General features: G+C 47.3%; 1 protein-coding gene across 4 annotated transcripts in view; it reads left to right on the top strand.

Moving 5' to 3' along the window:
* The window catches only part of KCNH2 (potassium voltage-gated channel subfamily H member 2), a 168,751-nt gene that overhangs the window by 31,176 nt on the left and 110,910 nt on the right, over window positions 1–26,665 (top strand). The window lies entirely within an intron of this gene.

Genomic DNA, 26,665 nt, shown 5'->3' with positions numbered 1-26,665 from the left:
ACTCCCCTGGTCACATGGGCAACGTTAGGACTTCCTTCCATTCTTAAAGGGGTTGTCCAGCGAAAATCTTTTTCTTTCACATCAACTGATATCAGAAAGTTATATAGATTTGTAATTTACTTTTATTAAAAAAATCTGTCCAGTACTTATTAGCTGCTGTATGTCATGCAGGAAATGTTTTATTTTCAGTCTGACACAGTGCTCTCTGCTGACATCTCTGGCCGAGACAGGAACTCTAAATCCCCAAAGAAAACCTCTCCTGCTCTGGACAGTTCCAGTCTCGGCCAGAGATGTCAGCAGAGAGCACTGTGTCAGACTGAAAATAAAACATTTCCTGCATGACATGCAGCAGCTAATAAGTACTGGACAGATTTTTTAATAAAAGTAAATTACAAATCTATATAACTTTCTGATATCAGTTGATGTGAAAGAAAAAGATTTTCGCTGGGTAACCCCTTTAAGGGGCCCTATGTGTGACGATTGGTTGTCATAGGTTGACTACTTTATGATGTGTCATAAATATCTGGCTGTGATAGAGAATGATGAGGGTTTTAGGCTGGGTTCACACTACTTTTTTGTCCTCCATTTTTGATCCGTTTTTCTATTGACTTCTATGGAAAAAAAAAGAATCAAAAGGCATCCGGTTTTTTTAACGTACACAAAAATGTGATTGACCACGTTTTTCTGTAAACGAAAAAAAAAGATGCATTTTGATCCGTTTTTTTTTTTGTGATGGACTTCAATGGAAAGACTGATAAAAAAAAGTGTTAACCTAGCCTTAGTCCTCTGCTTGTCATGGTCTGAGTCACAGTAATTGTAGCCAGGGTGGTAGTCACAGTAATGGTAGCCAGGGTGGTAGTCACAGTAATGGTAGCCAGGGTGGTAGTCACAGTAATTGTAGCCAGGGTGGTAGTCACAGTAATGGTAGCCAGGGTGGTAGTCACAGTAATGGTAGCCAGGGTGGTAGTCACAGTAATGGTAGCCAGGGTGGTAGTCACAGTAATGGTAGCCAGGGTGGTAGTCACAGTAATGGTAGACAGGGTATTTCTTTTGCCTTTCGTTTCCCCCTGGGTATCTCTAGATCAGCGCCCCAGCTCCTCTGTTTTTAATGGAGCTGTGGGTTGGCCTGTGACCCGCAGCCCTATTCTTTCACTATGGAGACGGAGTACAGCACTTAGCGGAGTACAGCTTTCTGGCGGCTCCATACAGTATGAAGCTGTGGGTCATGTGGTTCCCTTAAAAACAGAGGAGCTGGGGCGCTACTCTAGAGATCTTTGGGGTGTGCGGAGGTTGAACCCCCCCCCCTCAATTTTATACTTGTTCTTTATCCTTTGGAAAGGTAAATCGGAAGACCCCTTTAATGGTGGTAGTAGCCCCCCTGTAATATATCTCTGATGCTATAGCCATGGCGCTGCTAGGTTTGTCTTTAAGCCTGGGGGTCTTAGTTAGGAGCAGCGAGGCCCTTGTACAATGTCTCCTTACAGGCTGAACGTCTTCTTACCCTCTCAGGCTGTGTTGATGAATCTGGCCCTTTTTTACACCAACTCCTGGTTATGTCTGAGTCAGTGACAGAAGACACGAGGATGATGGAGCCCCAGCACTATGGAAACCGCTTTATAATTAATATAGAGATTTACAGGCCAAGAGCTTGAGGCTGCACTACTGAGAGCTCCATCACGTCCCTTGCTAGGTTTGTCAGTGTTGTCATGGTGACCTGGTCACTCTTCTTCATCCTCGCTGCCATGAATAGTGACAGTAATGTGTGAATATTGATGTGGATGATGGTCCATGTGGTCTCCATGACAGCGATCAGTAAGAAGTCAAGTGTCATGGACGGCCCCTCGCAGACTCGGCCTGGTTCTGCGTGCAGAGCTTCCCCACGTTTGGCAGAATTTTCTTCAAGGTGATATGAAAAACTGTTTTCTATTTATAAATACGTTCCATTTCTGCCCGGAACGTGACGCGGAGGATTTACAGCTTCTCGCTAAGAGCGCACCCGGGGCCTGGATGGATGCCGGGGCACCAAGTAAATCTAAGGATTCTGTTTACATTTGAATCTAGGACAATGTCAGCCACGGCGTTCACACAGGGCCGAGATACGCCTTGGCAGCCATAACATTAATACTCATATTGTATCACTCCCCCTCATGTGTCTCCCCCAGGCCTGGACCCCATATCCCTGTCATGTGTCTCCCTCAGGGCCTGGACCCCATAGCCCTGTCATGTGTCTCCCCCAGGCCTAGACCCCATAGCCCTGTCATGTGTCTCCCCCAGGCCTGAACCCCATATCCCTGTCATGTGTCTCCCTCAGGGCCTGGACCCCATAGCCCTGTCATGTGTCTCCCCCAGAGCCTGGACCCCATATCCCTGTCATGTGTCTCCCTCAGGGCCTGGACCCCATATCCCTGTCATGTGTCTCCCCCAGGGCCTGGACCCCATATCCCTGTCATGTGTCTCCCCCAGAGCCTGGACCCCATATCCCTGTCATGTGTCTCCCCCAGAGCCTGGACCCCATATCCCTGTCATGTGTCTCCCCCAGAGCCTGGACCCCATATCCCTGTCATGTGTCTCCCCCAGGCTTAGACCCCATATCCCTGTCATGTGTCTCCCCCAGGCCTGGACCCCATATCCCTGTCATGTGTCTCCCTCAGGGCCTGGACCCCATATCCCTGTCTATCTCCCCCAGGCCTGGACCCCATATCCCTGTCATGTGTCTCCCCCAAAGCCTGGACCCCATATCCCTGTCATGTGTTTCCCCCAGGGCCTGGACCCCATAGCCCTGTCATGTGTCTCCCCCAGGCCTAGACCCCATAGCCCTGTCATGTGTCTCCCCCAGACCTAGACCCCATATCCCTGTCATGTGTCTCCCCCAGGCCTAGACCCCATAGCCCTGTCATGTGTCTCCCCCAGAGCCTGGACCCCATATCCCTGTCATGTGTCTCCCCCAGAGCCTGGACCCCATATCCCTGTCATGTGTCTCCCCCAGAGCCTGGACCCCATATCCCTGTCATGTGTCTCCCCCAGGCTTAGACCCCATAGCCCTGTCATGTGTCTCCCCCAGAGCCTGGACCCCATATCCCTGTCATGTGTCTCCCCCAGGCCTAGACCCCATAGCCCTGTCATGTGTCTCCCCCAGGCCTGAACCCCATAGCCCTGTCATGTGTCTCCCCCAGGCCTGAACCCCATAACCCTGTGATGGGGGGGGGGGGGTTTGGGGGGAGTCAGAGGAGGGCCACTACTGCACACTGGATGTAGGTAGGCCAGTGGGGGTTCTCCATAAGCCTCGGCTGCACAGGGTTAATTGGCCGACAGGATTTAGCTCTTATTATAATCTGCAGATTATAATAGTATTTCTGGGATTTATCATAGGAGAGTAAGAGGTCATTACAGCTCAGGAGGCACTGCTCTCCAGGAGGAGGGGGCAGAACTAAAGAGTGGGGGTATCACCAGGAGGAGGAGGCAGAACTAGAAAGAGGGGGTATCACCCTGAGGAGGGGGCAGAGCTGGAAAGAGGGGGTATCACCAGGAGGAGGGGCCACAACTAGAAAGAGGGGGTATCATTGGGAAGAGGGGGTATCACCGGGAAGAGGGGGCAGAACTAGAGAAAGGGGGTATCACCAGGAGGAGGGGCCACAACTAGAAAGAGGGGGTATCATTGGGAAGAGGGGGTATCACCGGGAAGAGGGGGCAGAACTAGAGAAAGGGGGTATCACCAGGAGGAGGGGGCAGAACTAGAGAAAGGGGGTATCACCAGGAGGAGGGGGCGGAGCTAGAGAAAGGGGGTATCACCAGGAGGAGGGGGCGGAGCTAGAAAGAAGGGGTATCACCAGGAGGAGGGGGCAGAGCTAGAAAGAGGGGGTATCACCAGGAGGAGGGGGCGGAGCTAGAAAGAGGGGATATCACCAGGAGGAGGGGGCGGAGCTAGAAAGAGTTAGTATCACCAGGAGGAGGGGGCAGTGGAGGGGGCATAGACTGGAGGGATCTTTGAACTTGTGTAATAATTACTAACTAATCTAGAACCTGTATATTATTACACTCCTCTCCTCCATACACCTGTATATTATTACACTCCTCTCCTCTATACACCTGTATATTATTACACTCCTGTCCTCCATATACCTGTATATTATTACACTCCTCTCCTCTATACACCTGTATATTATTACACTCCTCTCCTCTATACACCTGTATATTATTACACTCCAGTCCTCCATACGCCTGTATATTATTACACTCCTCTCCTCCATACATCTGTATATTATTACACTCCTCTCCTCCATACACCTGTATATTATTACACTCCTCTCCTCTATACACCTGTATATTATTACACTCCTGTCCTCCACACACCTGTATATTATTACACTCCAGTCTTCTATACACCTGTATATTATTACACTACTCTCCTTTATATACCTGTATATTATTACACTCCTCTCTTCCATACACCTGTATATTATTACACTCCTCTCCCCCATACACTTGTATATTATTACACTCCTCTCCCCCATACACTTGTATATTACTACACTCCTCTCCTCCATACACCTGGATATTATTACACTCCTCTCCTCTATATACCTGTATATTATTACACTCTGGTCCTCCATACACCTGTATATTATTACACTCCTCTCCTCCATACACCTGTATATTATTACACTCCTCTCCTCCATATAACTGTATATTATTACACTCCTCTCCTCCATACACCTGTATATTATTACACTCCTCTCCTCCATACACCTGTATATTATTACACTCCTCTCCTCTATACACCTGTATATTATTACACTCCTCTCCTCTATACACCTGTATATTATTACACTCCTCTCCTCTATATACCTGTATATTATTACACTCTGGTCCTCCATACACCTGTATATTATTACACTCCTCTCCTCCATACACCTGTATATTATTACACTCCTCTCCTCCATATAACTGTATATTATTACACTCCTCTCCTCCATACACCTGTATATTATTACACTCCTCTCCTCTATACACCTGTATATTATTACACTCCTCTCCTCTATACACCTGTATATTATTACACTCCTCTCCTCTATATACCTGTATATTATTACACTCCTCTCCTCCATACACCTGTATATTATTACACTCCTCTCCTCCATACACCTGTATATTATTACACTCCTCTCCTCTATACACCTGTATATTATTACACTCCTCTCCTCTATACACCTGTATATTATTACACTCCTCTCCTCTATATACCTGTATATTATTACACTCCTCTCCTCCATATAACTGTATATTATTACACTCCTGTCCTCTTTACACATAGAAATTATTACACTCCTCTCCCCCATACACCTGTATATTGATACACTCCTCTCCTCCATACACCTGTATATTATCAGACTACTCTCCTCCATACACCTGTATATTATTACACTCCTCTTCTCCATACACCTGTATATTATTACACTCCTCTCCTCTATACACATGGATATTATTACACTCCTCTCCTCTATATACCTGTATATTATTACACTCCTCTCCTCCATATAACTGTATATTATTACACTCCTCTCCTCCATACACCTGTATATTATTACACTCCTCTCCTCCATACACCTGTATATTATTACACTCCTCTCCTCCATACACCTGTATATAATTACTCTCCTGTCCTCCACACACCTGTATATTATTACACTCTAGTCTTCTATACACCTGTATATTATTACACTCCTCTCCTCCATATAACTGTATATTATTACACTCCTCTCCTTCATACACCTGTATATTATTACACTCCTGTCCTCCATACACCTGTATATTATTACACTCCTGTCCTCCACACACCTGTATATTATTACACTCTAGTCTTCTATACACCTGTATATTATTACACTCCTCTCCTCCATACACCTGTATATTATTACACTCCTGTCCTCCATACACCTGTATATTATTACACTCCTGTCCTCCACACACCTGTATATTATTACACTCTAGTCTTCTATACACCTGTATATTATTACACTCCTCTCCTTCATATAACTGTATATTATTACACTCCTGTCCTCTTTACACATAGAAATTATTACACTCCTCTCCTCCATACACCTGTATATTATTACTCTCCTGTCCTCCACACACCTGTGTATTATTACGATGCCCTCTAGTATATCCATAGTTGTCTCGATGCTCAGGTGTCGGGTGGCAGGAGTGGTTCAGATAGGGATCGATGGCCTTGATGCCTGGCTGAGCCCTTTTGTCGATTCCCTGTATACATTACCACTCGTGCACAGTATAATAACCTCCCTTCAGAGAACACTTGATACAGCTCTTCCTCTATTAGATTTGTCCGGTATCCATTCCAGGCCCCAGAGGATTCTGGGAAGAAGACGTCAGACGCTCAGAGGTATTAAGCAGGGACCGCATTGCAGCAGGAGACAGTTCGGGGAGTCACAGAGATACACTGGGATCGATGGAGATGTCATCCGGCCCGGAGGCTTCATTTGTAATTGTTGGAGATATGAAGGAAAACAATGGGGGCAAGGACAGGACGTTTCGATCGGTGGCGCCATATTTTAATGTACGGTGTGTCAGGTGGTGCCGCTGCAGACAGCCGCCATATTACACTGGCAACCAGTCACCACCATATTATCTCTTGGTCCCATTATAAAACACTAGACATCGCTGTCATGTAATAAGAGCTGGACGCTCCTTAAGGGTGCCTTCACACGTACCATATCGCTGCGTATTTAACGCTGCATTTTTGGTGCGATTTTTACATGCGAGTTTTGATTTTCACATGATAATCAAAACTCGCATTTAAAAATCGCACCAAAAACGCAGCGATAAATACCCAGCGTTAAATATGCAGCGATACGGTACGTGTGAAGCTACCCTAAAGGGATTATTCAGGCCTTTCTTCCAGAAACAGTGCCACTCTTGTCCTTAGTTTGGGTGTGGGTATTGTAGCTCATTTCCATTGAAGTCACACGAGCTGAACTGTAATACCGCACACAACCTGAGGACAGGGGGGTGGCGCTGTTTTTGCAAAAAAAAAAAAAATCATTTTTTTCTAATCCTGAATAATCCCTTTAAAAGATGAGAAATCTATTTGCATTCTGCCTGGAAGTGGATTAGCCACTAATGGCGATATATTTATGTAACACTGCGGCCAAATCCAATACATTGAATTGTAACAGGCACTCAGCTCTGATTGGACCAGAATGTGTTTTCACCTTCTGTATTCAGCATCATTCTGCTGACTTTTAATCCCTGTTCAGACCTTGCACCTCGCTGCAGTTATCGGATTTTACTTTTCTCATGGTTTTGTGGCTGCTTTTCGTCAGTGATCGTGCAGCCAATGAGCGCACAACTTTTCCAGGCTCCTGATTTCCATGGCACATACTGGAGCCATATAGAAGCGGGGGATGTCTCCATTCATGTGTATGGAGATTTATTGCTCAGCCCTTGCCGACAACTACTTCTGAATAGAACCATTACGGTCTGCGGAGGAGGAGGGGTGGGGATCTTATATGTGGCCGCTTGGGGGGGGGGGGGTTGTTAAACCTTCTGTCAGCAGTAAATACATTATCTTCTTCTATGGCTTCTCCGGCATTTCCATAACAATAGCTGAGACGGCTGGTGCTGCTGATAGGCTCCATCTACTTTAATAGACTCTGTATTGTGTCTCTGAGCGCTGCGGCTATGTGCATAAAGGGACAGGTCCTCATGGATAGGATGATGTATTGCTGAGCTGCAAACCAACCCTATTGGGGTATATGAGCTTGTCCAGGGGTCACCTTTCCATTAGTTGAGGGGTCATACTATATACCAGGAACCTTAGGCCCTCCAGCTGTTGCAAAACTATATTTCCCATCATGCTTAAGCTTTGGTTGTTCAGGTATGATGGGAATTGTAGTTCTGCAACAGCTGGAGGGCTGAAGGTTCTTCATCCCTGCTTTAGATGTTAGGTCTTACCTATATACATAGGGTCTGCTGACCCCAATTTTAGGATTTACTGTCCCCCAACATCAGGATTTGAATGGATGGGTCAGACCTGTTATGTTTTCCCCATACAATCCTTCTCACTGATAAGTGGCGTCAGATCTGTCTTATTATCACTTATCTTCATCCTCCTTATAAACAATAGGACCATTTAAAGGGATATAGTCACCACCTGCAAAATGAGGGAACTCTTCCTGGACGAGATGCGGTTGTACTAGATATCCATAGTTGTGTCCCTATTGGGATCTGTTTGTAAGTTGTTGTTTTTTTTTAACCACCTGGTACCGGTCTGATTTAGGATCCTTAGGGAATGTTCACATGCTGCAGATAACAGGACAGCGTATACCCCTCTCTGCTATTCCATGCAGTAGAAAGTGTACTGAACAGGTTGTAATAGTTTGTGTATCCTATCGTTCACCTTTAACTTTCTACAGTGAGTGTGCGATATATAAAAAAAGTACACTCACGTTTCAGTCGTCTTCATCTGGACTTCATTATTTTGAAGCAATATATAAGGTTCGGCTGTGTGTGGTCAGATCACTGGAGGTAGCTAGAGGTTAGGCGTCCTGTCCCTGCCGCGCGACGTTTCGAAAAAAAAAATAAAAAAAATAGGAAGCCCCGCCTTCCGAAACGTCCCGCGGCAGGGAGAGGACGCCTAACCTCTAGCTACCTCCAGTGCTCTGACCACACACAGCCGAACCTTATATATTGCTTCAAAATAAAGAAGTCAAGATGAAGACGACTGAAACGTGAGTGTACTTTTTTCATATATCGCACACTCACTGTAGAAAGTTAAAGGTGAACGATAGGATTCACGAACTATTACATTGTTACAAGCCAAAGAGGTGGGAGTTGGCAGTATCCCTGTGATTGCTCGACACTGAGCCAAGCTGTGGTCCGAGACCAGACATTGCGCTTTACTGAACAGGTTGACACTGTGAAGAGTGTAAAGAGGAGGGATAGCGTGTAAAGAGGAGGGATAGCGTGTAAAGAGGAGGGATAGTGTGTAAAGAGGAGGGATAGCTTGTAAAGAGGAGGGATAGCATGTAAAGAGGAGGGATAGCATGTAAAGAGGAGGGATAGCGTGTAAAGAGGAGGGATAGCGTGTAAAGCGGGGGGGATAGCGTGTAAAGAGGAGGGATAGCGTGTAAAGAAGAGGGATAGCGTGCAAAGAGGAGGGATAGCGTGCAAAGAGGAGGGATAGCGTGCAAAGAGGAAGGATAGCGTGCAAAGAGGAGGGATAGCGTGCAAAGAGGAGGGATAGCGTGCAAAGAGGAGGGATAGTGTGTAAAGAGGAGGGATAGCGTGTAAAGAGGAGGGATAGCGTGTAAAGAGGATGGACAGCGTGTAAAGAGGAGGGATAGCGTGTAAAGAGGAGGGATAGCGTGGAAAGAGGAGGGATAGCGTGTAAAGAGGAGGGATAGAGTGTAAAGAGCATGGACAGCGTGTAAAGAGCTGTGGTCTGTGGTCAGAGATAGGGAAGGGACGGGGGATTAGATTTTACATTTCAGGCAGAGTGTGGACCCTCTGGAAAAAGAAGACTCAGGATACATGCACATAGTCCACATAGCTTTCACCTATAAAAATAAAATCTAAGCTCCATTCCCACTTTTATAGTAGCAGTCAGTTTTTTTTATTCTTCCCCCGGCAGCACACTGTAACATATGTACTAATGATGATCGGTGTCCCACGGTGAGGTTTTATTCCGGTTCATGGCACCACTCAGATCACGCTGGTGGTGAGGTCAAAGCTCTTCTGACCCCTCTTCTTTCTACAGGTCTATTGCAGGCCGGAAGTCGGGGTTACCAATGCATCTCTATAAGAGTGCTCTCGTAGAGATGCATTGGAGTCCCTGACTTCCAGCCAGCAGGATCTGAGCAGCACCGTAGGACCAGAACGAAGCCGCACTGCAGGATACTGATCATCATTGGTAAGTATTTGTGCCAGCTTGCAACCGGGAGAAGAACTCGAAAAATGGAGTGCTTCTTAAAGCCTCTCCCTCACTTCCTGTATTCTGTCCTGGCATCTTGGCTGCTAGGAACAGATTTCCCCTAAGGGTATGTTCACACTGAATAAAACAGGTGGAATTCCACAGTGGAACAGTAAAAACAGGTTGCAGAAAAGGAAGACACCTAGTGGCCAGGATGTTAGAGTTGTTTTACTTGGGTAAGGAGTCCATCAAGGTAGAAAAAAGGAGCCGTCATACAGCTGCGTCACCCAAAAAAAAAAAGTTCTGGATGTCAGAATGTGCGGATTATAAAAAACAGAAATCCATGGCGTCCTAGAGGCCTGAAATAACTGTGCTTTGAAGGGGTTAAAGGGCACGTCCTGCTAAAATCCTAAAATGTCCTTTTCCTGAATGGTGGGGTCAGGGGGGTCGTGTATTATCGCAGGACGGGCCAGTCAGGAGAGGCAACATTACTGCCCCCCGCCCCGGGCCCCCAGCAGACACGACTTTTATGTCCCCGTCATAAGAGGCTCTCAGTCTCTATAGCAGAAAAATCTGTTTAGACTAATTGGGTGATTGAAAAGTATTTGTGGTAATCGCTGGTGATAAGATAGCGGGCGAGGTGCCGGGAATATGAGACAGATCCCACCCGTGTCACCGAGGGGCCATCGAGCTGAGGGTGCAGCCGGGACAGCCACTGTATCTCATCCTCCATGTGTAGTATATACCAGTCACCTCCACCGACCGCAGTGTATCTCATCCTCCATGTATAGTATATACCAGTCACCTTCAGCGACCGCAGTGTATGTCATCCTCCATGTGTAGTATATACCAGTCACCTCTGCCGACCGCAGTGTATGTCATCATCCATGTATAGTATATACCAGTCACCTTCAGCGACCGCAGTGTATGTCATCCTCCATGTGTAGTATATACCAGTCACCTCCAGCAACCATACACAGTGCAGCTGTCTCCTGAGGGAAGTCAGTGGGGAGAGACTTTTCTTAGAACGACTTCTAAGATGTCTCTGATGACACTGATCATACCTGAGCCATACATCGTATCTGGTGTCTACTGACGGGAAGGTCCTACAGCACTATGCAGTTACCACATAGCTCTCATGTCTTATAGGCAATGTGTAAGCGGAGAACAACTGCAGTATTGTATCATACAGCGTATTACAGTGTACTCCAGAGCTGCACTCACTATTCTGCCGGAGGACATACATTACATTACTGACCCTGTACTGATCCTTACATCCTGTATTATACCTCAGAGCTGCACTCACTATTCTGCTGGTGGGGTCACTGTGTACATACAATACTGATCCTGTACCGATCCTGAGTTACATCCTGTAATTCTTTTTATTAGAAAAATATAAAACTTAACAAGTATAACTGCATAAACATAAACATAAACGCGGCTACATCAGCCACAACAAAAACAAATACAAAGCTTTCTGCTTATAACAAAAACAACAAATTAATAAATTCTTAAATAATGTCTTTACGGAAAGGAAATCATCCCTCACACCTGCCTCACCGGCCAGTCCAGCTTCATTATAAGATAGTACCAAAATGCCCCCAAACTTACAACTATTACTACCCCCACCACCGCTACTACCTACCCCACCACCGCTACTACCTACCCCACACTCACACCTCACAGCACACAGAAATTATATAGTAAAGACACTTTAGACCAAAGGCCAAAAAGCTATAACATGTTTGAGCCATTCTTGTCTCTAACTTAATACAGTCCCTGCTTGGACATAATTGAACAAAATAAGAAAACCAAAACTACACAAAGCTTTTTTTTTTTTTTCTCTTCAACACACACACAGCACCCCCCACTCTCACACACCCCAGCACAATTCACCAACCAAACCTCCCATCCCCGTATACATAACTCCCACCTAACCCCCCCCCCCCCCCACACACACACACACACACTAGACAACTTTAACAGTTAAGAAACTATCCTCAACTAAAACTATCCTAACAAAACCAAGTTAGTACAAATAGTAAAAAATGGAAACATCAAATACTAACTTAAGAAGGTCCAGGCTGCCTTATATACATAAAGATAAAATATGATGATAATAATAATATAATAATAATAATAATAATAATAAAGTATACTAATAAACAATAATGCAAATAATAATAAAATTATAGCAATCGAATTACATAAACCTATCTAATATTCTAACTACAAACCCCATCACCCACACCCCAAATCTGGACATGAGTCTGGGTCCATAAGTTCAGTTCTTGTCCCTCAGTGACTCATGCCAGAACCCCATCCAAGGAAAAGCATACGATGTAAACCCCCCATCGTCCCTCCCAACCTATTCTATACCCCATACCATATACAATAACTATAATTGTCCATAGGGCTTATCCAGCCCTCAACTTACCAAACTACCTAAAACACCAACACCACAACACATAACAAAAAGGCTCAAGTTCGGTAGCCTGTAAGCCCTTTACTGTTTATAACTGAATAGAAAATTAAAACAAAAACCTAAAGTGTCATGCACAGCCCCCCACCGGGATCGGAGGATGGCAGACCGGGTACCATAATAATTTATAACCTATCCCTGACTATTCTCCCTACCCTCTCCCTACTACTATCCCTAAATATTAATCTAACCCTCATACTCTCCCTACCTCTGTCCCTATCTACTCTGTCCCTAACCAGAATTATGGTCTCTCACCCAGTGGGCTCAATACCTAGGGCACAGAAAAGGAAAAACCTCTACACAGGAGAGAAGCCCTACTTGTACCCAGCCTGCCATACTCCAAAGGCCTGATCTTCCCGAGGTCACCAGTGATGTTCCTACAGACCTCCACCTCGGAGAGGACTCTACGCTGTGTAGATACTAGACACCGTGCGTTCCACGTGTGGTACCTAACTACTATGCTGACTAAAAATAACGTGCAGCGATCTCGGCCACCCAGGTTCCTGAATACTCCATAAGCCCACTCCGGATAGGTGAGGCTGACTAACTGACTCCAACCTACGGAGGCGCCCACCCTGGTGTAAACCCCTATATTGAAGGGACAGTGAAGCAGGAAATGATCCATGCTTTCCAGTGTATTACCACACTCCTCACGGGGACACCCCCGATCATCGGAGCTCCTGCACTTCAAATTGTCCCTCACATATAGCTTCCCCTGGAAGCAGCGCCAGGCCAAGTCCCAAAACTTCTGGGGGATCCTCTTTGAATTCAAAAGATTTAACCCAACCCTCAGATCCCGACCTGGGCAATCCCTGAGCGCCAGGGGCTTCTGGAAATGGGTCAACAGAACCCTTTGGTCAAGGAATTTCCTTGACTGAGTCCTGATCTCCCACATTCCCAGACCCCACCGACGTATCATCTTCAGAGTCGGGGTAGCATAAGCCGGAAGATATCCATGGGGTGTACGAAGGTCCTTCACTCGCCCTCCTGTCTCCCATTCCTGGAAGAAAGGCCGAAACCATTCCCTGCAGGAGAGTACCCACGGAGGAGCCCTCTCTTTCCAGAGGTTTGCGATGTTAACTTTCAAGAAGGTGTTCACTAAGAACACCACAGGGTTCACCATAGACAAACCCCCAAGTCTCCTCGTGCGGTACGTAACCTCTCTCTTGACCAGGTTCAGCCTATTCCCCCATAACAGCTGGAAGAACAGGCAGTAGATCCTAGTATAGGAAGCCTCTGGCAAGATACATACACTGCCCAGGTAGATAAACAAAGGGAGCAGGTACGATTTGATCAGGTGTACCCTTTCCCTTAAGGTTAAAGACCAACCTTTCCACTGGTCCACCTTCCGAGTGGCATCCTGGAGCCTACCATCCCAGTTTTTAGTGGGGTAATCACCCTGGCCAAATGTGATGCCCAATACTTTTGCTGACTCTTGGGGCTCTGGAAGGGTGCCCGGGAGATCAAACCTGGGTTCTCCCCCTCCCAGCCAGAGACTCTCACACTTATCCTGGTTGATCTTGGACCCGGACGCCTCCGAGTAGCGCTCCACTTCAGACATCACCATATCTGCCTCCCCTCTCGAGGATACAAAAACAGTGATATCATCAGCGTACGCTACCACTCTCAGGGTGGCCTCTGGTTCCTCCAGGCTCATCCCGACCCCTGCCAATGGTCCACAACCAACCCTCCTAAGGAAAGGGTCGATCGCGAACACATACAACAGTGGGCTCAAAGGACAGCCCTGGCGAACCCCAGACCCAACCTCAAAAGAGCGGCCAGACCAACCGTTCACCAGTGGGAAACTCTCTGCCCCTGCATACAAGATCTTAAGCCAATTGACAAAAGTATCTGGTAGGCCATATCTCCGAAGGACGGACCAGAGGTACTCGTGGTTCACCCGATCAAATGCTTTGGCCTGATCCAGGGACAGCAAGTACCCCTTCCAAAGACCCGCACTACTCCGCTCCACTGCCTCCCTGACACTAAGGACAGCACTTAAGGTGCTTCGGCCTGGAACAGAGCAGTGCTGAGCCCCCGAAAGGAGCCGGGGTGCAAACTTCACCAGCCGATTAAACAGTATCTTGGCCAGAATCTTCCTGTCCGCATTGAGAAGAGCTATGGGCCTCCAATTCTCAATACGGCTCGAATCTTTACCCTTTGACAGAAGAATCAGGGCTGACCTCCTTATTGACCTCGGCAGAGTGCCCGAGGAAAGACACTCATTGAAGACCTCGGTCAAGAGGGGAACCAAGAGGTTCCTGAAGGTCTTATACCACTCAGATGTTAAGCCATCTGGACCTGGCGACTTCTTGAGGGCAAGCCCTTCAATCGCCAGTCTAACTTCCTCTTCCCTGATCTCTTCTGCCAAAACATCAAGAGAGGGGTCTACCCCTGGCTCAGGAATGGTTTCAGCCAGGAAACCCGACATCACATCTCGATCCTTCCTCCCCAAGAGGTGTGAGTAAAAGGATCTGACGACCTCCAGGATCCCTGATCTGGACCGGTTCAGAGATCCCGTACTATCAACCAGTCCAGTCACAATCTTACTACTCACTGACATCTTACAGTTTCTGTAGGGGTCGGGCGAGCGGTACCTCCCGAAATACCTCTCAAAAACTAAAGATGCGTGCCTATCATACTGACACCTCATGAGCAAGGCTTTCACTCTGGAGATCTCCTCTCTACTACCTCCAGTCGAGACGAGATGCTCGAGTTTCCTCCTCAGGCCCTGATACACACGATACCTATTCAGGGATCTGAGGCTCGAGAGCTGGCGGAAGAACCTCGCAACCCGCTTCTTTAATATCTCCCACCACTCTGACTTACTACTACATAGGCCCAGTAGAGGTACCTGACTCTGAAGAAAATCCTCAAAGGATTGTCTTACCTCTGCTTCTTCCAGGAGGGACGAATTCAGCCTCCAGTAGCCTCTCCCCATCCGGGGGGTCTCTGAAACATTCAGGGAAAACAAAATTAGACAGTGATCGGAGAACTCCACCTCAACCACGGACACTGCGGAAGAGGCGGCTTCCTCCTTTAAATAAAACCTGTCTAATCTAGACCTGCAGCTACCTCGATGATAGGTGAAACCCGCGTGGCCCGAGGGTGTCCGGATGTGGGCATCCTCTAGGCGAGCCTCCCGAACTATACTAATCAGGGCCATGCTATCATAAGCCAGCTTGTCTTTGGCGCCTCTCCTGTCCTGAGACCTCGTGATAGTATTGAAGTCTCCACCAAAGATCACCTGCCGACTCGTAAAAAGAAAGGGCTTAATCCTCATAAAAAGGCTTTTACGGTCCCACCTAGTTTGTGGGGCATAGATGTTAATGAGCCTGAGCTCTTGCCCCTTCATGAGGACATCCAAGATCAGGCACCTCCCCATTTCCAACTCGATAACCCGTCTGCATTCTACAGGAGCGGTAAAAAGGACCGCCACCCCACTATACGGCTCAGCCGCAAGAGACCAGTGTGAAGGTCCATGCCTCCACTCTCGCTTGGCTTTTACTAGCAAGGCTTGGTCTGTCAACCTGGTCTCCTGCAAAAACAAAATGTCGGCGTTAATACGATCGAGAAAATCAAAGGCTGCGAATCTAGCCGTATCCGACTTAATGCTGGCACAGTTAATGGATGCCAGAGTCAATGGGGTGAGTGCCGCCATCATGGGTGATTGAGTTGGACAGCCTTGTCTCTTTATTTCCTACCCTTCTTTTTACCACCTTCCCCATCAGAAGAAGATTCTTTTGCCTTCTCTTTAACCCGCTTTAAAGATGCAGACATATCCATACCCAGATCCTCATCTCCTGACCCAGGGGCCACCTGACCTCCCAAGGAAACTGCCTCAGAAGGAGCAGGCTCGGCACCTCCTGGAGACCTCAACGTCTCCAAAATCAGTCCCTTAACCTCGGATTTGCCGAGGGCCTGATACCTATTGGACAGAATGATCAGAGGGGGGTCAGTCAGGCTTTCCTTTGGCACTTGGCCCGCAACACCGGAGGACAAAGAAGAAGATGCCCTAGGCCCCTTCTGGCTTTGCCTCCTACTGTCGCACTTACGTTTTTCATTTTGCCCTTTCCCACCGTCCTCATCCAAACTTTCATATTGGGAGGAACTGGAGGAAATGGCTCTCTTTGCCTCCTCTTTACGAAGTCTCCTTATCTCTTCATCTAACTCGATTCATCCTTCTTCACTGGCACTAGTGCCCCTTCTCCTCTGCTGGTCCCCTCCCCAGGTGAGGCAACAAGGCTCTCCCCATCTTGGGCGGCCGCAGCATTGGAGAATGAGCGTGGACACCTGCTAAATGGGTGACCAAGGTCACCACACAGGTGACAGCGAATCCGGCCACAGGCGGCAGCCAGATGACCCTCCGCACCGCACAATGCACAAATCAGCTTAGTGCAGTTTGCACTAAAGTGGGTGGGATCACCACACCTGTGACACAGCTTCGGCTGCCCCTGGTAAAAGACTTGGATCCTATCGCTTCCGAGGAAGGCAGCAGATGGAATGTGTGCGACAGTGTTGCCTGAACGACGGAGGCGAACGGAAAACGTCCAGGCTCCGGACCAAATACCATGCTCATCCAGATTTTTCTTGGGGATGTCCGTCACCTCCCCAAACCTGCCTAGCCAGGACATGATGTCATAGCAAGAAAGCGTCTCGTTGCGCGTCAAAACGGTCACTTTCTTGACAGAACTCTGACGGGATACCGCCTTTACAGCGAAATCCCGCCACACGGGCTCATCCTTCACCAGCTCGTGATTGGACCAGAAGAGCTCAAGTCCCTCTGGCTTCACAAAGCTGATGTCGAATTCAGAGGTACCATAGGGGTGGATCAGAGCAAAGATGTCATTCGCCCTGAATCTCATCTGGAAGAGAAGCTCCACCACCTTTGCTCTGGATGGGCACGCATCACTGCCTCTCCATACCAGACGGGCCACGTTCCTACGGCCAACCTCCTGCCCGGGTGTCGGAAGGGACCAGACTTCTTCCCCATTATGCTCTCGGAATGCCCCAAGCCCATGTCTTTCTACATAGAAGGACAGGTCGACCTCCCGGCCCTCTAAGCGTTCTGTCTCCTCTCCTCAACGCCTCCAGGAGGCGCCGTTGCAAGGTACCTTCTCCTGGATGAAGAGATGAGGATCCCCTAGTTCCCCCAGCAGTGACGTTGGCATAGCTCCTTACTGGAGCGGCCACCACTGGGGGGGCAGCCGGACCATCCCCACTCCCCCCAGCAACCACAGAAGAAACAATAACATCAGCATTAAGTATACCCTGCCTAGCTGGGCTGGACTGGCCTACCTGTAGTCTGGCTGGCTTTATTACATTACTACTGGATATATTAGTAGTAGCTCTGGCATTAGCAGTGGCATCCTTGGCATCCCTGGGCACATTTGACTGGGCAACCGTCTTCCCCTTAACATGGGGAGATGCAGCATTGCCACCTGTCCGGCCCTCAGCCTCAGCCAGCACCTCTGCCTCAATCTCCTGCACCGCCTGAAGCATGGCTTCATTAATGTTATGTCCATTGGTGTGTACCTGCGGCACCAGACAGGCACCTGACTTAGTGACAGTCTCTTTACTGCTTGCTCTGTCCCCAGCAGTAAGATCATCACTGGCACTTGTGCCTTCTCCTGAAGCCTGGACACTCCTCCCTTTGTCTGCAGAGGAGCGTCCTACAGCTCCAGATCCAGCGGAACGATCGCCCACAATTTTAATGCCCGACCGCCCGGGCAATGTGCCAGCCGCTGGCACTGGGACACTCCTCCCTTTACCTGCAGAGGAGCGCCCTGCACACGTCACCTCAGCCACCAAACTGTCCGGCCCCCCGGCCGCTCCTACACCGTTACCGACCTCACTACCCTGACCAGCGAGGTCGGCGCTCTCCGCCATCTTGGTTGTACTCTTACTGGCTTTCTGGCCCCGCTCCTCAGTAGCAGAAGCGGGGACAGTCAGATTACCAGTATCTGCACCCTGAGACGACTTTCCAGCCGCCCCAGACTGCACAAAGGGAACATACACAAGGTTCACCTGCTCTGCTGGCTTCTTCCTCTTTTTTCTGCCTTTCCTCTTCTTTTTAATTAACCTCTCCTTCCCCAGGTCATCTCCAAAGCTAAAGTTCTCCATGTGCACTGGGGATTCAATTTGTTTTATCTGTGCAAGCAGAGCTCCTCCAGAGTCGTTGTTGTCGTCATCATCATCATCATCATCATCCTCTGTAGAGCCTTCTCCTGAAGATGTTGGTAAGGCAACTTGTCCTGCAGGTAGACTTAGCTGGGACTCATCCACCCCTTGTGCACTGGAAGACTTTGTAGCCAAGTCCTCCAGACTCGCTGTCACAGTGGTCTCTCCAGCTTCCATATCCTCTTCCTCACTACTGCTCTCACCATCTGCAGAACAATCACCCCCATCATCCTCCTCCTCCTTCTTTGGGGATTTCATGCTGGCAAATCTGTCCGCATTGAGGAGCTTCTCTCTGAAGATATCACTGCCCTCCAGGATAACCATCCTCTGCAGCTCCAGGTCTTTAATCTCCTGCTGCAGAGACTTCACCTTAGCTGTAAACCCAGGCTTCTGCTTTTTTGGGGCTGAGCTGGCTCTGTGCTTAGCAAAGCTCAGGTCTTCTCTTAGACCTTTCAGTCTCTTTCCCAGCTGCTCATACTCAGTGAGCTTTGCAGCTATCCTGGAGCCATAGGTTGCTGCAGACTCCCTGGGCCCCCTGAGACCCTACTGCTCCACCACCTGACTCTCCTGGGAGCCCCTCCGTGCAGCTGCACCTGCACCCCTTCTTGCGCTCACCTTGCTTGTAGGCTCTGTATCAGCAACCTTGCGGCTTCCACCCGTCGCTGGAAGGGCTGGGTCCACATTGCTGCGAACCCTACTAGATCTTCTTACCCCTCCAGCCGGAGCGCTGGCCGGTAGCTTACTCTCTACACCCCCCGCCGGCCTTGACCGGGAGGTGGAGGTCAGGGGATCCATGCTGAAGACTCTCCCAGGAAGCTGCCACCTTCCTGGGGAAGCAGGTGGTAAATCAGCCTCTCTCCTCCTGGAAGTCTGGATGTGTGGAGCTCAGCAGCAAACGCAGACACACCCAGTAACCACACCCTCCAGAGCTGCACTCAGTATTCTGCTGGTGAGGTCACTGTGTACATACATTACTGATCCTGAGTTACATCCAGTATTATACCCCAGAGCTGCGCTCACTATTCTGCTGGTGGGGTCACTGTGTACATACAGCCTATATCTTGCTGTATGTGAGCTGAGCCCCAATTACTCTTAATGTCGGAGTGACCCCCTGTTGTATAGGTGTAGGGCAGTGGTTACAGGACCCCCTATGTCCGCCTCTTCCTCTCTGCATTGCGCTGACTTATTTGTCCTTTTCAGCCAGGTATAAAGAGCAAGCATTTAGCCTCTGGGTAATAAGACTCCTGGGTGACGGTGGGGACACAGGACGGATGAGGTACAGGGTTCTGGATGAGGAGGATAGTGGGGGGTACAGTGCGATGGGGGGGGGGGAGAGGTGTTGTATCACTGTCCTGTATGAGGGTGGGGGTGGCGGTGGTTCATGTATCAGTGATCTGTATGTGGAGGATAGTGGGGGGATGCGGCAGGTGTGTGTGTGTGTGGGGGGGGGGGTTCATGTATCAGTGATCTGTATGTGGAGGATAGTGGGGGATGCGGGGGGATTATTGTATCATTGACCTGTATGAAGAGTATATTGGGGGTTTGGTGGTGGTGGTGGGTTCTTGTATCTGTTCTGTATGAGGAGGATAGTGGGGGATGTGGCAGGTGGGGGGGTTTGTGATAGTGACCTGTATGAGGAGGATAGTGAGCGATGCGTTGGGGGGTGGGGGTTCTTGTATCAGTGACCTGTATGAGGAGGATAGTGAGCGATGCGTTGGGTGGGGGGGGGGGGTTCTTGTATCAGTGACCTGTATGAGGAGGATAGTGAGCGATGCGTTGCGGGGGGGTTCTTGTATCAGTGACCTGTATGAGGAGGATAGTGAGCGATGCGTTGGGTGGGGGGGGGGTTCTTGTATCAGTGACCTGTATGAGGAGGATAGTGAGCGATGCGTTGTGTGGGGGTGGTTCTTGTATCAGTGACCTGTATGAGGAGGATAGTGGGGGACACAGTGGAGCAGACGGGGGGTTCTCGCCCCCATTCGCCCCCTGGTGTGGTTGCTGAATGCTACGATGAGAGGTTTTCTGGCTCGCGTTACCTCTGCAGTCAGATGATCTCATAGACACACAGAGCGCGTTAAATATGAATATTCCTCTGACTATACATAGCTGCGGATGAATAATAGATGCCTCCGGAGAGAGATTATGTGATCAGTCAGAGCTCGGCCGTATTTAATGAACACCGATCCCTCTCACCGCTCCATCACCCACACTGTCAGGTTACAGCCTGTACTTACATAACCATCCCCTGCCCCGCAGAGCTTACAATCTAATCACATAGCTGCATCATAGGAGACAGCCGTGTTCTATATACCTGCAAGGACCTGATACATCCCACAGTTCACGATTTGTTACAATTATATCCAATGTGCTGAACATTTCACCTGCACTGATACATTGTAACAAGATATCAGGGGACAGGATAGCGGGGTCAGTGGTACTGTTCTCAGTATGAGCCATCAATATCAGGGTCTGACCCCCCCAGTGATCCCACAATCAGCTCCACGTGTTCGTTGTTTACCTTGTACAGTGCCATACTTTGGTAGTGGCCATGTCTGGTACTGCAGTGTTTGGAATAAGATTGAGCTGTCTGCTAAAGGTGAAGTAAAGGGGATGCTTTCCTTTGTCAATTAGCCCCTTTACTAAGCAGATTGGCGGAGAGGCTGACAGTCGAACCCCCAACTTAGGAGAGGTAAGTTAGTAACTGTGATCATTTTCCCCCCTCCCCCTGCAGGTTGCGGGTTTTAGAAAACACAGGACTTCTCCTTTAAATGGGTGCTCCCATCTGAAGTAATATTGCAAAAATATTTAAAGGGTCCCTGTCATTTAAACACACTTCAGACATGGCATAGTGGCATGTCAGAGGTTTGGATCTGTCGGGGTCCGAGTGCTGAGACCCCCACCGATCATTAGAATGAAGGGGCTGATGTGTGCAGCAGTCGACGGAATTATAATGGAGCCCTACGGAACTTCCTTTACAGCAATAGCAGTAACCTCCATTGGGCTCCATTATAATTCCGTCGGCTGCTACTTTAGCAATGAGAGCAGAGATGAAGGGGCAGAGCCTGCACTGCTGCAAGGGTCCGCCACTTTATTCTAAATATCGGTGGGGGTCTCAGCACCAGACCTATACAAACTATGCTATGAAAAAATTGCTATGAATTTAACTTTAGCCTTTAACTTGATGAGTCCTAAAAGTGTAACTATATTAGTTGAGATGAGAATATCCCTTTAAGCTGTGCAAAACTATATAAGTGTTTAGCGCAACCAGCAACATAATTCTTTTGCGGAAACTCCTCAGCTGTGTGAGCGACACTAGGTCAGGGCAGGTTGTCACGCTCTAGGTAAATGCAAAACTACAACTCCCATCATGCATTTCTAGCCAAAGTCTAAAAAGTCTCATTTGCAATTATGGTGGGAATTTCACAATTTCAATACTTTTACAGCAAAGAATCCTTGTCTAGGATCATAAGGTTAGTGCCATAGCCTGCCCACTTCCATAGTAAAGATTTTGGGGGAGATTTATCAAACATGGTGTAAAGTGAAACTGGCTCAGTTGCCCCTAGCAACCAATCAGATTCCACCTTTCATTTTCTAAACAGTCTGTGAGGAATGGAAAATGGAATCTGATTGGTTGCTAGGGGCAATATTGTCTATAGTGATTTTGGGAGTCCTATAGACTCCCTGCTCTTATGATAAATAACACTGATGCTAATTTTAGTGCTGTTACAGTAAAGATTCTTCCTCTAAAATGATGGTTGGAGTTCTATAGTCCTCTAGTCTCATTCCTCTCACAGTAAAGAATCGAAGTATGTGAATGCCAGCAGGGTCTGATGGGAGTTGTAGTTTTGAAAGCCTGGGTTTTCGGAATGATAAGGTCCCTATGGTACACACCATGCACCGGCCTATGTCTGGCGGCGCCGTGTAATCGCGGCGATTCTCCCGCAGACATGATATAACACATCTCATTCCCAGAGCTCGTAATTCATTCATGAAAACGTCATGTATAATCCTCTCCGCGTGATTCTCTCGGATACAGTTTGACATCTGTAGACATGTTTTCCTCTGATCTCGGGATGTTCGGTTAACGTGCTCGCTGTTTTCTCTGACAGGATGTGTAACCTGAGCCGCGTCTATTGTGTGTGTGACAGATAGTTACTTCTTGTCCTCCTGTAGCTGTCACATGTTCAGGACCGAGCAGAGAACAGGAGAACCAGGGATTAAGGCAAGATCTCACAGTGTGAATAATGACCACAGCCCCAGTGCAGGAATTACGTCATATAGGAAAATATAGCAAAACTAGACAGATACTTAATAAGAGGCACGGTCCATCTCATCCATCCATCTTACCAAGGCAAAATACTCCTCTTTGATGGACGCCTATTGTCCTGTAATAATTGAAAAATTCTTTGCTGACTCCAAATCTGTCCGCTAGAATAATTCCCTGGATCAGTGTCCTAAAAATCTACTACCCAGAACTTGTCATATTTTTTAAGAATGTTGTCCAAGCTCCACAAGAACCACTTCAATAATACTGCTCCTATATACAAGAATATAACTACTATGTACAAGAATATAACTACTATAATACTGCTCCTATATACAAGAATATAACTACTATAATACTGCCTCCTATATACAGGAATATAACTACTATAATACTGCTCCTTTATACAAGAATATAACTACTATAATACTGCTGCTATATACAGGAATATAACTACTATAATATTGCCCCTATATACAGGAATATAACTACTATAATACTGCCTCCTATATACAGGAATGTAACTACTATAATACTGCTCCTATATACAAGAATATAACTACTATAACACTGCTCCTATATACAAGAATATAACTACTATAATACTACCCCCTATATACAAGAATATAACTACTATAATACTGCTCCTATATACAAGAATATAACTACTATAATACTGCTCCCTATATACAGGAATATAACTACTATAATACTGCTCCTATATACAAGAATATAACTACTATAATACTGCTCCTATATACAGGAATATAACTACTATAATACTGCCTGCTATATACAAGAATATAGCTACTATAATACTGCCCCCTATATACAAGAATATAACTGCTATAATACTGCTCCCTATATACAAGAATATAACTACTAATACTGCTCCTATATACAAGAATATAGCTACTATAATACTGCCCCCTATATACAAGAATATAACTGCTATAATACTGCTCCCTATATACAAGAATATAACTACTATAATACTGCTCCTATATACAGGAATATAACTACTATAATACTGCCCCCTATATACAAGAATATAACTACTATAATACTGCTCCTATATACAGGAATATAACTACTATAATACTGCTCCTATATACAGGAATATAACTACTATAATACTGCCTCCTATATACAGGAATATAACTACTATAATACTGCCCCCTATATACAGGAATATAACTACTATAAGGCTATGTTCACACTATGTATGAGACCGGCCGTTCCGTGACCCCGGCCAGGTCACTGAACGGCCGGTCTCTGGCCGGATCATCTCGTCCGGTACTTAAAGGGAACCAATCAGCCCGTTTGGGCTGATATGGTTCCCTTGAGCATTGTATAAAGCACCTGGAGCAGCCCCGGCACGTACCGGCCGCAGCTCGTGCTTTATAACGGAGAAAATGACTTTTATTCCCCGGCTCGTGACTAGATACGAGCGGGGAAGTAGTCATGGTGGGCGGCTCCCCGCTCAAATCTAGTCACTGCGATCTGCCTGTCAGCACGCTCGGCGGGATGATTGACAGGCAGAGAGGCCAGTAACGGACCTCTCTGCCTGTCAATCATCCCCTCTGAGTGCGCTGACAGGCAGAGCGCAGTGACTAGATACGAGCGGGGAGCCGCCCACCATGACTACTAATGACTAAAAGTAATTTTCTCCGCTATAAAGCACCTGCTGTGGCCGGTACGTGCCGGGGCCGCTCCAGGTGCTTTATACAATGCTCAAGGGAACCATATCAGCCCAAATGGGCTGATTGGTTCCCTTTAAGTACCGGACGAGATGATCTTTCCGGGCGCATCAGCGTGCACCCGCATCAGAGCTTACTATAGCCCACAGTGAAGCGAGCGGCCGGGATCCCATTGCTTAATAGGCTGTGTTCCGCTGCACATGTGTGAACATAGCCTAATACTGCTAAACTGCCTAATACTATATAATACTATAGTTATGTTTCTGTGTGAGTTGCTCTCTTGTTCTGTATTCTGAATCTTGGGCAGGAAACTTTATAATGTGACATAGATTATAAGGAAACAGGATTATTCAGTCTATACTTTAATCTGCCAGATGGTGAGGAGTCCGGAGGCCGGGGGAGGCACAGGAGACGTGCCAGGAAGCAGTGAGGAGATGCGGCTTCCATCCTGGGTGTTACATGTGTCAGTACATTACCGTATATTAGTGCCCCCCCATTATCAGAGATCAGTACCAGGGGCCACTTCTGATCCTCCCCTGGTGTAGTAGATATAGTGTCAGGCCTTGCAGGGGATGGGGCCCTCATCACCCTATTAAAGGGACAGCGTCTGTGCCCTGGATACTTGATCTGTAGCCTTGTGATTTATTATTCATAAAGTCCAGGATAACAGAGTCTGGATCTGTCTCCGGAGATTCGGCAGGATGAGCGGCGTCTGTGTGACATGTGCCGAGGCCGCGACAGTAACAGATGACAGGACGAAGGGGAAGTAACCAGGATGCTGTCCGTGTAATAATCCGCCTCCCCTCCTGTGATGGATTGAACAGTCCTTATATCCTGTGTACAGACCCCTGGCCTCCGTCTTGGACCCCTCTCATTCCCTTCTCTAGGGTGAAGCTTCTCCTCCATATCCCAAATCCAGCAGGGACTGTACATGAATCCGCCATGTCATTCAGCCTGGTTACCTGCATTAACACTGACTCATTTCATGGTCGTAGTCATCACCTATTTCAATGATATCAATCTCAGGAAAACATGGCTCCACTCCTCCACCCCTGTCCACTGGTTGTGTCTGGGATTGCAGGAGCCACAAAAACACAGACAGCTTGTGACCCGGTGTGGTGCTGGCTTTGGAACAAGTCAGCCATGTTTTTTATCTAAATCCGAACAATCCCTTTAAGTCCCATATTGGGACAAGTTATCAGGTGACAAACATCAGCACTTGCCTCCATGTAGTGACTGACATTGATGCATATCACCACCAGAGTTTAAATAGCAGAAAGCCTTATTGATGGTCACCCAGCTTTACCAGATACCGATAGCAGTTGTTACAGTGTATCAGAGGAAGGAGGTTAAAGGGGTTGTTCACCAACATTTCTTTTTCTTTCAAATCAACTGGTTTCAGAAAGTTTCAGAGATTTGTAGTTTACTTCTATAAAAAAAAAAAAAAATCTCCAGTCTTCCAGTACTTATCAGCTGCTGTATGTCCTGCAGAAAGTGGTATATTCATTCCATATGTGCATGTCAGGAACTGTCCAGAGCAGCAGCAAATCCCCATAGAAAACCTCTCCTGCTCTGGACAGTTCCTGACATGGACAGAGGTGGCAGCAGAGAGCACTGTGTCAGACTGGAGAGAATACACTACTTCCTGCAGGATATACAGCAGCTGATAAGTACTGTAGGATTGGAGAATTTTTAATAGAAGTAAATTACCAATGTCTGGCATTTTATAGCATCAGTTAATTTGAAAGAAAAAGAAATTTTGGTGAACAACTCCTTTAACGGTCTCCTGTCTACTATGATGTAACCTTTTAAAAGAAATGTATAGCCCAGATTTTTTTACAAACCAACACTACTATGTAGGACAGTCAGATGACGTGTAACCCTTCCCCTGAGGGGTTAAATGATTGTGATCAGATTTATCGCTGATCCCGACTTGTATATAACACAGCCATTACCCCCACCTATCTTATAATATCCTATCATGCCACCATCATAGAATTAACGGAGAAGTCTGGCTAAAATTATTATTACAGTATTGTATTGCCCCCCAAAAGTTATACAAGTCCCCAATATACACTTATTACAGGAAATGCTTATAAAGTGCTTTTTTTCCT

This window comes from Dendropsophus ebraccatus, chromosome 2 (assembly GCF_027789765.1).
Source record: "Dendropsophus ebraccatus isolate aDenEbr1 chromosome 2, aDenEbr1.pat, whole genome shotgun sequence".
Taxonomy (NCBI): Eukaryota; Metazoa; Chordata; class Amphibia; order Anura; family Hylidae; genus Dendropsophus; species Dendropsophus ebraccatus.
The sequence above is the reverse complement of the archived record's forward strand: the minus strand, read 5'-3'. Positions and strand labels throughout refer to the sequence as shown.